Consider the following 10,746-nt stretch of genomic DNA (forward strand, 5'->3'; position numbering starts at 1 on the left):
AGATGTCTCATCTTTAGATGTGGACTCGATGGTAGATTTGAATCATCGACCTTGTGGTTGGTAGACCATACTTAATCCTCTTAGTCAATTAGAACAATATCTGGTTAATAATCAATGAATTATAAGAATGTATTTTGTAGCATGATGAATGAATGATTAATGGCTCCATATTTTGATGAAATTTTTAAATATTTTGAGAGCATTCCTTCAAAATACTAGCAAATGTCAATTCTGGTTAGTGCAATGAACAAGTGATGATGCATATATGTACAGGAAACTTTAAATCTGAAAATACAAAATTCTAGTGAATATAAAATACTTTTAGAAAATTTAAAAAGCATATGGTATAGGACAAGTATTCTAAAAGTAAAGTAGATAGCATATTTTTCATAGTTTAGAGGATGAAAAGGTGGCAATAGGAATAGGTTATTTCTTAGAACCGTGAGGGAATTGAAAACTGGTGTTTAACCTGGGCCAAGGATTTTATTATACAGAGAATCATATTACACCAGAAAAAATAATAATAAAGTTGTCTTATTTGAATTTTTCTAGACAGGAATAAAACATTTGTCTAATCTTTTCAGTGAATCACTGAAAGAAGATAACCAATTATTTTTATAATTCAGTTTACTTTACAAAAAAATAAACATTGACCTGGAGATAATTTTATCTTATGTGGGCACAATATATTTCTGAGTAGATCTATGCTATTTCTAAGGATTGATTTTTTCAAAATCAGAATTTTCCATCTTTCTTCTAAACCACTTCTAATTTGCACCACCCAAGAATTGTCCATATGTATGTTGACACCCCATCAAATGACTATTGACCTTTGTGATCCCTTGAAGAGATCATTTATTTGGCCACCAGCCATGGTAGAGTAATAATACAGAGAGCAACAGGAGTAGAGGAGATGATATTTCTGCATGGAGATGTCTCCATTCGCAAGGAGACAGCACACTAGATTTCAAGTCAGTGCAGCACATTGCAGGTTCCTCGTTTTTTATGAGGTCTGTAAGCTGCTGCTACGACTCCCCAGTACATCGTAAATTCCATCCACATTCATAAAAGCTGAATCCTGGTTGTGTCACAGTACTTTTATTACTATTTTGGAGACTAGCTCAAAATATATCTTTCTTGTTTAATGAAATGTTAACAATTGATAATTCTTATCATCGAAGTCACACCCTCTTTTTCTCGCCATGGGCAAGAGGTCCAAGAGGAGCAAAGAAGATACCCAGGAATCCTTAAAGAGCTTTGTTCCTCCCGTTTTATACCATCTAGAAAGTGAATTTCCCAAGTAAAAATACTGGGGCGGTGGGGAGGGAAAATGGTACAGGTGATACGCTGAAAGCATGTCCTACATCAGTTATATTTGTCTTGATGAGCTTTTAAGTCGTTGTGGTCAGGTACCACCCAGTTGGTCTGACTCAGTGACTGTTTCCACAGAACAAATACCACCGCCTCCTCCCACCGCTGCCCAGTGCGATCCTCACAATCATCGCAGCCACAATGTCATTCTTCTCATCGAGCTTCTTCTCTTATTCGGGCTCGCTCTTGACTGTGCTTCATGTCCTTCTGCCTTCTGCAGGGACCGTAGCTTCCTGACATGTCCAAAGTAAGTGAAATGAAGTCTTGCCATCCTCTCCTCTCAAGCGCAAGCTGGTTGTTCTTCAACGCCCTCCATAATCCAAAGGCATTGATTCCTTCTTCATGATCCTTTTTCATGGTCCAGCTTTCATGCTCATATGAAGTAATTAAAAAAACATTTCTGAGGTGTGACAAAATTTAGTCTTCAAGTGATGCATTCACTTTGTGATACCTTAAGGAGATCTTCATGTAGATGTCATCATGGAAGAAGGTGGTTTTCTAGACGGCTGCTTACCTGGGCGTTGTTCATCGATCTACTTAAAATGAGATACTTGACAACTTCTACCTTTTTTCTATATATCAGGAGGGAGTTTACTGCTAATTTTAAGCTTTGTCTGATTTTATTTAATGTTGAGGTATAAACCACATGGAAGATGGGTTTGTTTGTTTTTTCATGTTCACCAGTATGGGCTTCTTTTCCTCACTTTTATCAAGCAAGGTTTACCAACCACATATTTCTGGCTATTAATGAGTTTTCTTCCAAACCTTCTGCTACACTTTTCTAATTATAGGCAAGTTTCTCAAAATTGTTTTCTCAGCATACAAATTGAATAAATATGAGAAAATAATACAACCTGACACACACCTTTTCTTGATTTTCCCACACAGCATCTTTCCTGTTCTTTGAAATGGCTGTTTCTTGGTCTATGTATTGAATCCATAGGAGCCTAAGTAAAAGTGTTCCAGAATTTCCATTATCCATAATGTTATCCACAGTTTACTATGATGCACACAGTCAATGAAACATAGGTAAACCGTTTTCTGTGTTTTTTGTTTTCATTCATCTGACTCCGACAATCATATTGCCTGTTCTCTTTTAAATTAATTTATATTTCTGGGAATCCTTGGTCAGTACACTGCTACAATTATTTTTTTCCTTACCTTCAGTAAAAGCCACTGAATGTGATATCAATATCACTGTTTGATAATTTCTGACCTTTCCACTCGGGTGTCCAGGCAGAACTCTTCTAACTCTCTTTGCATGGACCAGATTGAGTGTTTCCAGAGTATCATGAACAGGTTGAAACATGACCATTGGCCTTACACAAAGGCCTGGACCCTTGAATTTTGACAATATTTTCAATGAAGTTCAGACTTCTTCTTCCAGTATAATTAGTTCTTAATTGTATTCTGCCTCCTAAAATTGTTCATCATAGAATTTTTTTCTTTCTTTCTTTTTTTTTCCCCTGTTACTTGGAACCTTTGTGTATCCTTTCCAGTTTCTTATGTAACACTCCTTGTGTTTATGTTGCCCCCCCACAGAGTTCTTCAATATTAAAATTAAGGCTAGAATGATTTCTACGTTTCTTTGTCAGCCTTAGAAATACCATGGATGTTCTCCTCTTTTGATTTTCTTACTCCATCTTTTTGTACAATTCAGTATAATGCTTTACTATGTCTTCATAGCGTTCCTTTGAAATTTTCTGAGCACGTCTTTTACGTGATCTCACCTTTCATTCCCTTTAGCTCTTTATGTTCAAAAGGACATTTCAGAGTTCCTTCTGAGATCCATTTTAGTCTTTCTTTCTTTCTTTCTTTCTTTCTTTCTTTCTTTCTTGTCTTTTAATGATCCTTTCATTTCTTCATGTATAATGCTCGTGGCAGTTACATAATCTCCTGTCAACTTGGAAAGGGGTGGAGTCTCGCCTGTCAGTCTAGTCGCAGCTTGATGACCTCATTTGGGAGACACAAACAGAAATAAATTGCTCACTGGAGGCCAGATACACTTTCACTCTCTATGAGACATTCCTGTTGACAAGCCACATGGGACAACGTCCACATGGGGCTACGCTGACAGTACCAGAGCCCTGGAGCTGGAGGAGCCATGTGGAGACCCATGCCAGCGCTGAGATGCTTACGCTACCACTGGATCCACAAGACTTTCCTTCCACTGGCCTGTGATCCTCCTGCATCTGGCATACTTGTATGGGTTCTGTGAGTCTGAAGAGGAATTCTTAGATTGATATCAGACATATGGGCTAATATTAAACTTAAGGAGTTGATCTGACTGAACTGGGCTGTTTTCTCAATATTTAATTGCTCTTGTATATAAAGCTATTTCTTATACACATATGAGCGTGGCTGGATTCGCTCTGCTAGTCAACTGGGACTGACACAATGCCTGTGATGATTTCCGACAAGCCTGATTTTAGGTCATTAGTGGTAAAGACATTGAGTCTATTTTCAAGTCTGTCCTTAAATGCAGGTATTATATACAAGGTGTATGTACCAACTACTGATTCTTCTTTATTTCCATTGTTTCCATTTCATTGAAACTTTGTTCAATGTCTGGCTTCACTGGAAAGCTCCAGTACATTTCAAGTTGGAACTTATTAAAATTCAGCTAAATCTGGACCATAAATGTAAGTGAAAGTTGCAAACATTTTCTTCTGAAGAAGTGAATAACTTTAAGTAATATTCTCAGAACATATATTTTTTCTTTAAAGCACCCAAATGAAATTATCTGATATTAATGCATTATTAATTCAGTTTTATATAAACTAATAGGTTTTTGTCCTTGACAAAGAATTAAATGTCTATCACATATTATTACATTTTTAAAATACCAATGACATTTTAATTTTCTAATTGACTATGTATGAGTGGTTTGTATAAAGAAGGAAGATGGAAATATAGAGGTATATCTTAAAGAACAATGACACACAGGAAGGAGAAATTTAAAGGTTATATGTTAACATTCCCAGCAAGATATATTCAGACATTTTATTATTTTACTATGGTGATGTAAATATTTTCATTTTAAAAGAGTGGTAAATATTAAAATCTAATAATGTGGTTTGTTTTTTTACAAGTCAGATACCAAACCAACTAAAGTCTAGAGAGTCACCAGAACCAAGTGTTTAGAATTTATATATGAAGATGAAGTGCAACATGTTAGATGTTTTAATTTTCCATGTCTTCTTTAAAGAAGGGAACCTATGATCTCCCAAAGATATCCATATCCTAGCCACTGACCCTATGACTATACTACCAACATGGAAAAGAAACATGAAAATATCAGAATTAGGGCCGCTAATCTGATGGCCTTATCTCAAGGTTAACATTTATCATCTCAGTATGCTCAATGTCCTAATAAGAAGCCTCTAGTGTGGATGAAGGTGAGCAGACAAACTGATGCCTGAGCTATATGATGTTAAAAAAGACTCCACAACCAGCTAGCTTTGAAGGAGTAACGGGATCCTCAAACAAGAAATGCAGGCCCATTCTAGAAACTGGAAAGGGTAAATAACCAGATTCAGAAAATGGCTAACATGATGGTGCAGGTTGTTGAATCTCAAATCCTAAAATCAGTTGTCAGTCACAAGGCTACTGAAGCTGATAATATCCATCAGGTGATAGGTCAAAACTCAAGTCCCAGTAACCGAAGGTCTGGCAGAGGCAAAGCAATCACAGGATCCATAGCAAACGATCAAAATGTACAAAAGTGAAAGCATGACTCACTTGCTTATTTAGGCCAACAAATATATTCAATTTAATGTTATGGAGGTTCCCAAGTCCTGGACTAGCAGCTTCTGGAACTCTTTTGACCAACAGTTGTCTTAGTATTAGTGCTGTCACAGGGACTCAGCACTGGTCTTCTGTACCGGCTCAGGAGAAAAGAGGTGGGCACAAATAGGGAATTTTACTCATATGCTGGGCTTTGCTGGAGGTGTGGTGTTGCTTCTGCATACCATAGCCACAAGGAAACAAAGATGGAGACTGAAGCTCTAGCCCACCTCAATCCTGTATCTTGTCACCATGAAGTCGGTTAGAACCTACGGTAGCCTTGTGTACAGCAGAAAGAAGCACCATAGACCCTGCACCATTGTTATGATTGTGCTTTATTTGAGCGCACCTTTCGAAGAACTGTTTTCTCCAGTTTGTCGATGGCCTTCCTTCTTTTCATTGCCCTTCTGCTTCACCTTCTCCAGGGATGTCCTTATTCAGCCATTGATTGATCTCTCCTGATAGCATATCCAAATTACAAGAGACGAAATCTCACCATCCCTGCCTTTAAAGAGCAATCTGACTGTATTTTTCCTAGACATGTTTGTTTTTTGGCAGCCCATGGTACTCTCAGTAGTCTTCACTAACCTTAGTTCTCAAAGTAGCATACTTGCTCTTCTACGCTTTTCAACTGGAAGCCTTGTGCAGCATATCTACCCAACTCAATGCTTCTTTTGATCTCTTGCTACTTGCTTCCATAAAATATAGGACAAATTCAATCTTTTATCATTTATCATCTTGGTACCTGGCCTTTGTGAGGATAGTTTTTGAACATTGAATTATAATCCATACTGGATACTGTGATTCTATCGCTTCTTGTCCTCTTGGCTAAGATCAAGTGAAGACTGTAATCCTTTATCTTCATCAACAAGTAAGTCTATTTTAACTGCATATCACAGGTGATTCAAAAAGCTTTTTCAATCCAGTGCCACACTCTTCTTTGTTGTATAATCGTAATAACCAAAGTTATAGAGATTAAAATTTAAAACATGTGGTAGTTACATAATTTGGTTTCAGTTTGGGATTTGATAGGATTAAGAGGGAAAGGGTGGAGTCTAGTCTGTCATGGGTCCTAGCCAATGAGGCCTCTATGTGGCCATAACCTTCTCCTGAGAATTCTGGAAAATCAGGAATTTCCTCCTTGGAGGTGGGAGACACATCTTTCTCTCTGCTGACTCCCTTGGAGACCCTCTACTGACAAGACCCAAGACTCACTCCCTGTGAGCCATCCCTGAGGAGAAGCCACATGGATCTAACCTGATGCAGCCAGAACCCTGCACCTGGAGAAGGCACGTGGAGTCCCCTGCCAGCCCTGAGATGCTTACAATGTCACTGGGTCTACATGACTTCCAACCCATTGGCTTGTGATCTTTTGGCACTGAGCTTCATTGCATGTGTTTTCTGAGTCTGGATAGGACTTTGTGGATTGGTGCTGGACATATTGGACTTGTGGACTTGATCGGCACAGGGATGGGGCATTTTCTCAATGTTCAGTTGCTCTTGTATATAAACCTCTTTCTCATACACATATGGGTTTCCATGAATTGGTTTCTCTAGTCTACCCAGACTAACACACAACATATCACAAAATTTGTACCTTGGCTGGATGACATATTATATTGTATCTTGGTAAGCATGGATTTTAAAAAGTATTTTACAAGGATCATAAATAAAATACATAATCGGTGTAAAGTTAACATTCCAATGAAACTTAAATGTTTTAATCATTTGAACAATAACTGGATTTGTGCCATCAGCTTGATTTTGAATAGATATAGTCCATGTTTCCACCATTTATCTGTCAGATTTTAGTACCATGGTGGCTTCTGTGTTACTGGTATTTCAAACTCCAGCAGGGTCATCCAAAGTTAAGTGGCTCCAATGGAGCTTCTAGACTAAGAACAGACAGAGGACAGGGAACCAGAAGCCCACTTCAGATGATGTAGCTGCTGGAAACCTTATGCATAGCTTTGAAATATTGTCAGGTACTGAAGACCTAATGAATGGATGTTGAACATTGCTAGAGATGATTCACCATGGGGGTGAGGGGCCCCTTAGATCAGAAGGCACTTGGAAGGTGACTGAGGAGGAAAAGCTTTCTCAGTGTAGAGCCAACAATGTGAGTTAAATCCTATGGGAGTGGAACCTTTGTGATCTTTACTTGTGGATGAAACCCAACTCAAAATGAGGATGAAACAGATGGAGCAATTTTGCAATCAGAACTGTGAAGGTATGTAGTTTACATCCAGGAACATTGGAAGTCATCTAAAATGAAACGGGATGCATAAAGGTCCCTTGTGAAGGCATTAGTGAGCTGCAGTGGACTGGTGTTGACCACTGTCAATCAGAAAGCCGTGTGGCTTGCTAGGCCTGGAATGGCGCAATCAAGAGGAATAACAATGCATCCATGATCAAAAAGAGCATTTCAAAACCAGTGCTGTCTGTAATAAGGTGATATGTATCCCCTTGCAAGAAAAAGTAATCCATACAATTATTATTCAAATTATGCACTCACCACTAAATATTGTGATGAAGAAATGGAAAAATTCTACCAAAGTCGTCAGCCTGAAATTGATCAAATATTCCAGCAAGATACATAAATAATTACTGGCAATTGAAAGGCAAAGGTTGAAAACAAAGAGGAAAAAATAGTAGTTGAAAAATATGGTCTAAGTGATAGAAATGCAGCCAGCGATTGCATGACAGAATGTTGTAAGCGGCACGACTTTTTATAGCAAAGACCTTTTCTCCAGATGGAGCGCAAAGAAAGCAGATTGACGACATCTGTGGCAAGAGACAGTGGAGAGACGGAAAACCAGCAGCTAAGTCCTGTGCAGGTGTGACTGCTTAATAGACCAGCAAGTGCTTGTATGGCACCTCAGGTTGAACCTGCAGAAAACTAAAGGAAGTTCACAAGAGCTAAAATATAACCTGGAGTCTCTCCTATCTGAATTTCAAGATTTCAGGAACAGTTTGGATGTATAGACTATTGACAAATCTGAAGAGCTATGGAAGGACATTGAGAACATCATTCATGAAGAATGGAAAAGTACGATTAAATACATGAAAATAGATAAAAGTGGATATCAGAAGAGATTTGACACTTGTTCTTAATCATGAAGTATAAAAAGGAAATGGAGGAAATGATGAAGTCAAAGTGCTGTAAAGAAAATTTCGAAGATCTGCTGGAAAAGACAAGTAAAATATTACAATGAAATATGCAACGACCAAGAATTATAAAACCAAAAATGAAGAGCACACTAAGCATTTAAAAATTATTTTATTGGGGCTCATACAATTCTAAAGTTCTTATCATAATCCATCCATCCTTCCATTGTGTCAAGCACATGTGTGTATTTGTTGCCATCATCATTGTCAAAACATTTGCCTTCTACATGAGCCCATAATATCTGCTGCTCATTTTCCCTTCTCCATCGCTACCCCCACATCCCTCATGAACCCTTCATAATTCATAAATTATTATTACTTTGTCATATGTTACACTGTTCGACATCTCCCCCACCCTCTTCTCTGCTGTCCATCCCCCAGGGAGGAGGCCATACATAGATTCTTGTAATCGGGTGCCCCTTTCTACACTACATTCCCTCCACCCTCAAGAACTCAAGAAAAAATTCAAGCCTTGAATTGAAATATTGAAAGAGTCTATGGGCAAAATATTGAATGTTGTAGCAACCACCAAAAGAAGGTGCAAAGAATACACAGAGTTACTCCACCAGAAAGAACCACATGGCATTCCTCTTTTTCAGGCAGTTGCATGGGAGCAAGAACTCAAGATACTGAAGTAAGAAATTCCAAAACAAGAGTCCAGAAATATCAATTAAAATGTTTCCACAAACTGATGAAGCCGGGCAGCTCCTGCTTACGTAGGCCACGGCATTTGGAAGACAGTTACTTGGCCAGCTGACTGGAAAAGATACATATTTATACTCATTCCCAAGAAAGATTACCCAACAGAATGTACAAATGATAGAATAATATTATTGATATCAGATGCAAGTAAAATTTTGCTAAAGATCCTGCTAAAAAGTTTGCAACAGTACATTGACAAGGAACTGCCAGAGGTTTGGGCCAGATTCAAAAGAGGACATGGAAAAATGGATATCATCGGTAATGTTAGATGGATCTTGGCTGAAAGCAAAGAATACCAAAAAGGTTTTGACTTGTATTTTATTGACTATGCCAATTAATTTGCCCGTGTGGATCCTAACAAACTATGGATAACCTCGAGCAGAACGGGAAATCCAGAAGACATCATTGCGCACACGAGGAACTTGTACATGGAGGAAGAGAAACCTGTGAGACTAGAACAAGAGTACATTGCATGGTTTAAAATCAGGAAAGGTGTGCATAAGAAATGACTCCTCTCACCATACTTTTCATTCTGTACACAGAGTTGAGTCAGAGAAGCTGGCTTATATGAAGACGAATAGGGTATCAAGATTGAAAGAAAACGTATTACGATACGCAGATAGCATAACTTGCTAGCTGAGAGTGACTTGGACTTGAAGCCCTTGCTGATGAACATCAATGATTTCCGTCTTCAGTTGCAAACCTTTCTCCTTATTTTGACTCATTCCCCGCTGGCAGATGCTTTGTGGTGTCCATGTCATTAAAGCTATCTCTACGAGGAGGAGGTAGCTCTCACCCCATCGTATGCCAAGTGTCCTCCAACCTGAGACACTCATCTTCTTTGAAGTAGTGCTTAATCTGGAAGATCCTATAACCCGTTCACCATGGGTCACCTTGCTGCTATTTAGATTATTGCTGAAAAAGCATCACAGGACAAAAACGACAAATGAATAGTCTCTTTAAATGGCCTAATGCCATTTCAAATGCTAAAAGGATTAATGTAAACATAAAATTCCCAACATCATTTCTGTGTGTGTTTCCTCCATTTTAGTTAATTATTTAAGTATTATATCCTTATACACATAAAGCATAAATTACAAAGGGATAATTTTTACTGCAATCTCATACCCAATTCATATGCTTTTGTTTGTTCATTTGTTCTAGTTTCTCCCTTTTCTATCCAAACTATTATCTTATTTTATACAATCTCATTTCACAACTTTTTTAACTATTCAGACTGAATTTTAATATCCTTATTTATACAATAAGTTGCTCCAGTTGGGTGGAATACTGGGTTACATACTGGCCTGCTAGCTTCAAGTTTCAGCAGTTTGCCACTATCAGGGAAGGAAAATGAGGCGACACAGCCTGACTCGCAGGGGTAGGTCTCCACTGCCCTACAGGGAGTCCTGTGTCAGAATATACTCTATGCCAAGGGATTTGTCTTTAGATGGAAAAAGATGTGAAATAAAAGTATTAAATATTTATTGGTGTGACAAATGGTGGTAAATAACGCTTTATACATAAATCTCCCTTCATGTCCACAGAATTTCTGTGAGGTATTTTCCCTACTTTTTAATTAAAAAAACTTAAAAATAGTGCGATAAATTTATTTAAATGTGTTATCATTATCATACAACTCAATAGATGTTTACATATTCCTACACTCAACATGCTTTCTTAGTATGTCTCTGGTTTAATTTTGGATTGTATTCCCCG

The sequence above is a fragment of the Tenrec ecaudatus genome, chromosome 7 (genome assembly GCF_050624435.1).
Source record: "Tenrec ecaudatus isolate mTenEca1 chromosome 7, mTenEca1.hap1, whole genome shotgun sequence".
NCBI classification, from domain to species: Eukaryota; Metazoa; Chordata; class Mammalia; order Afrosoricida; family Tenrecidae; genus Tenrec; species Tenrec ecaudatus.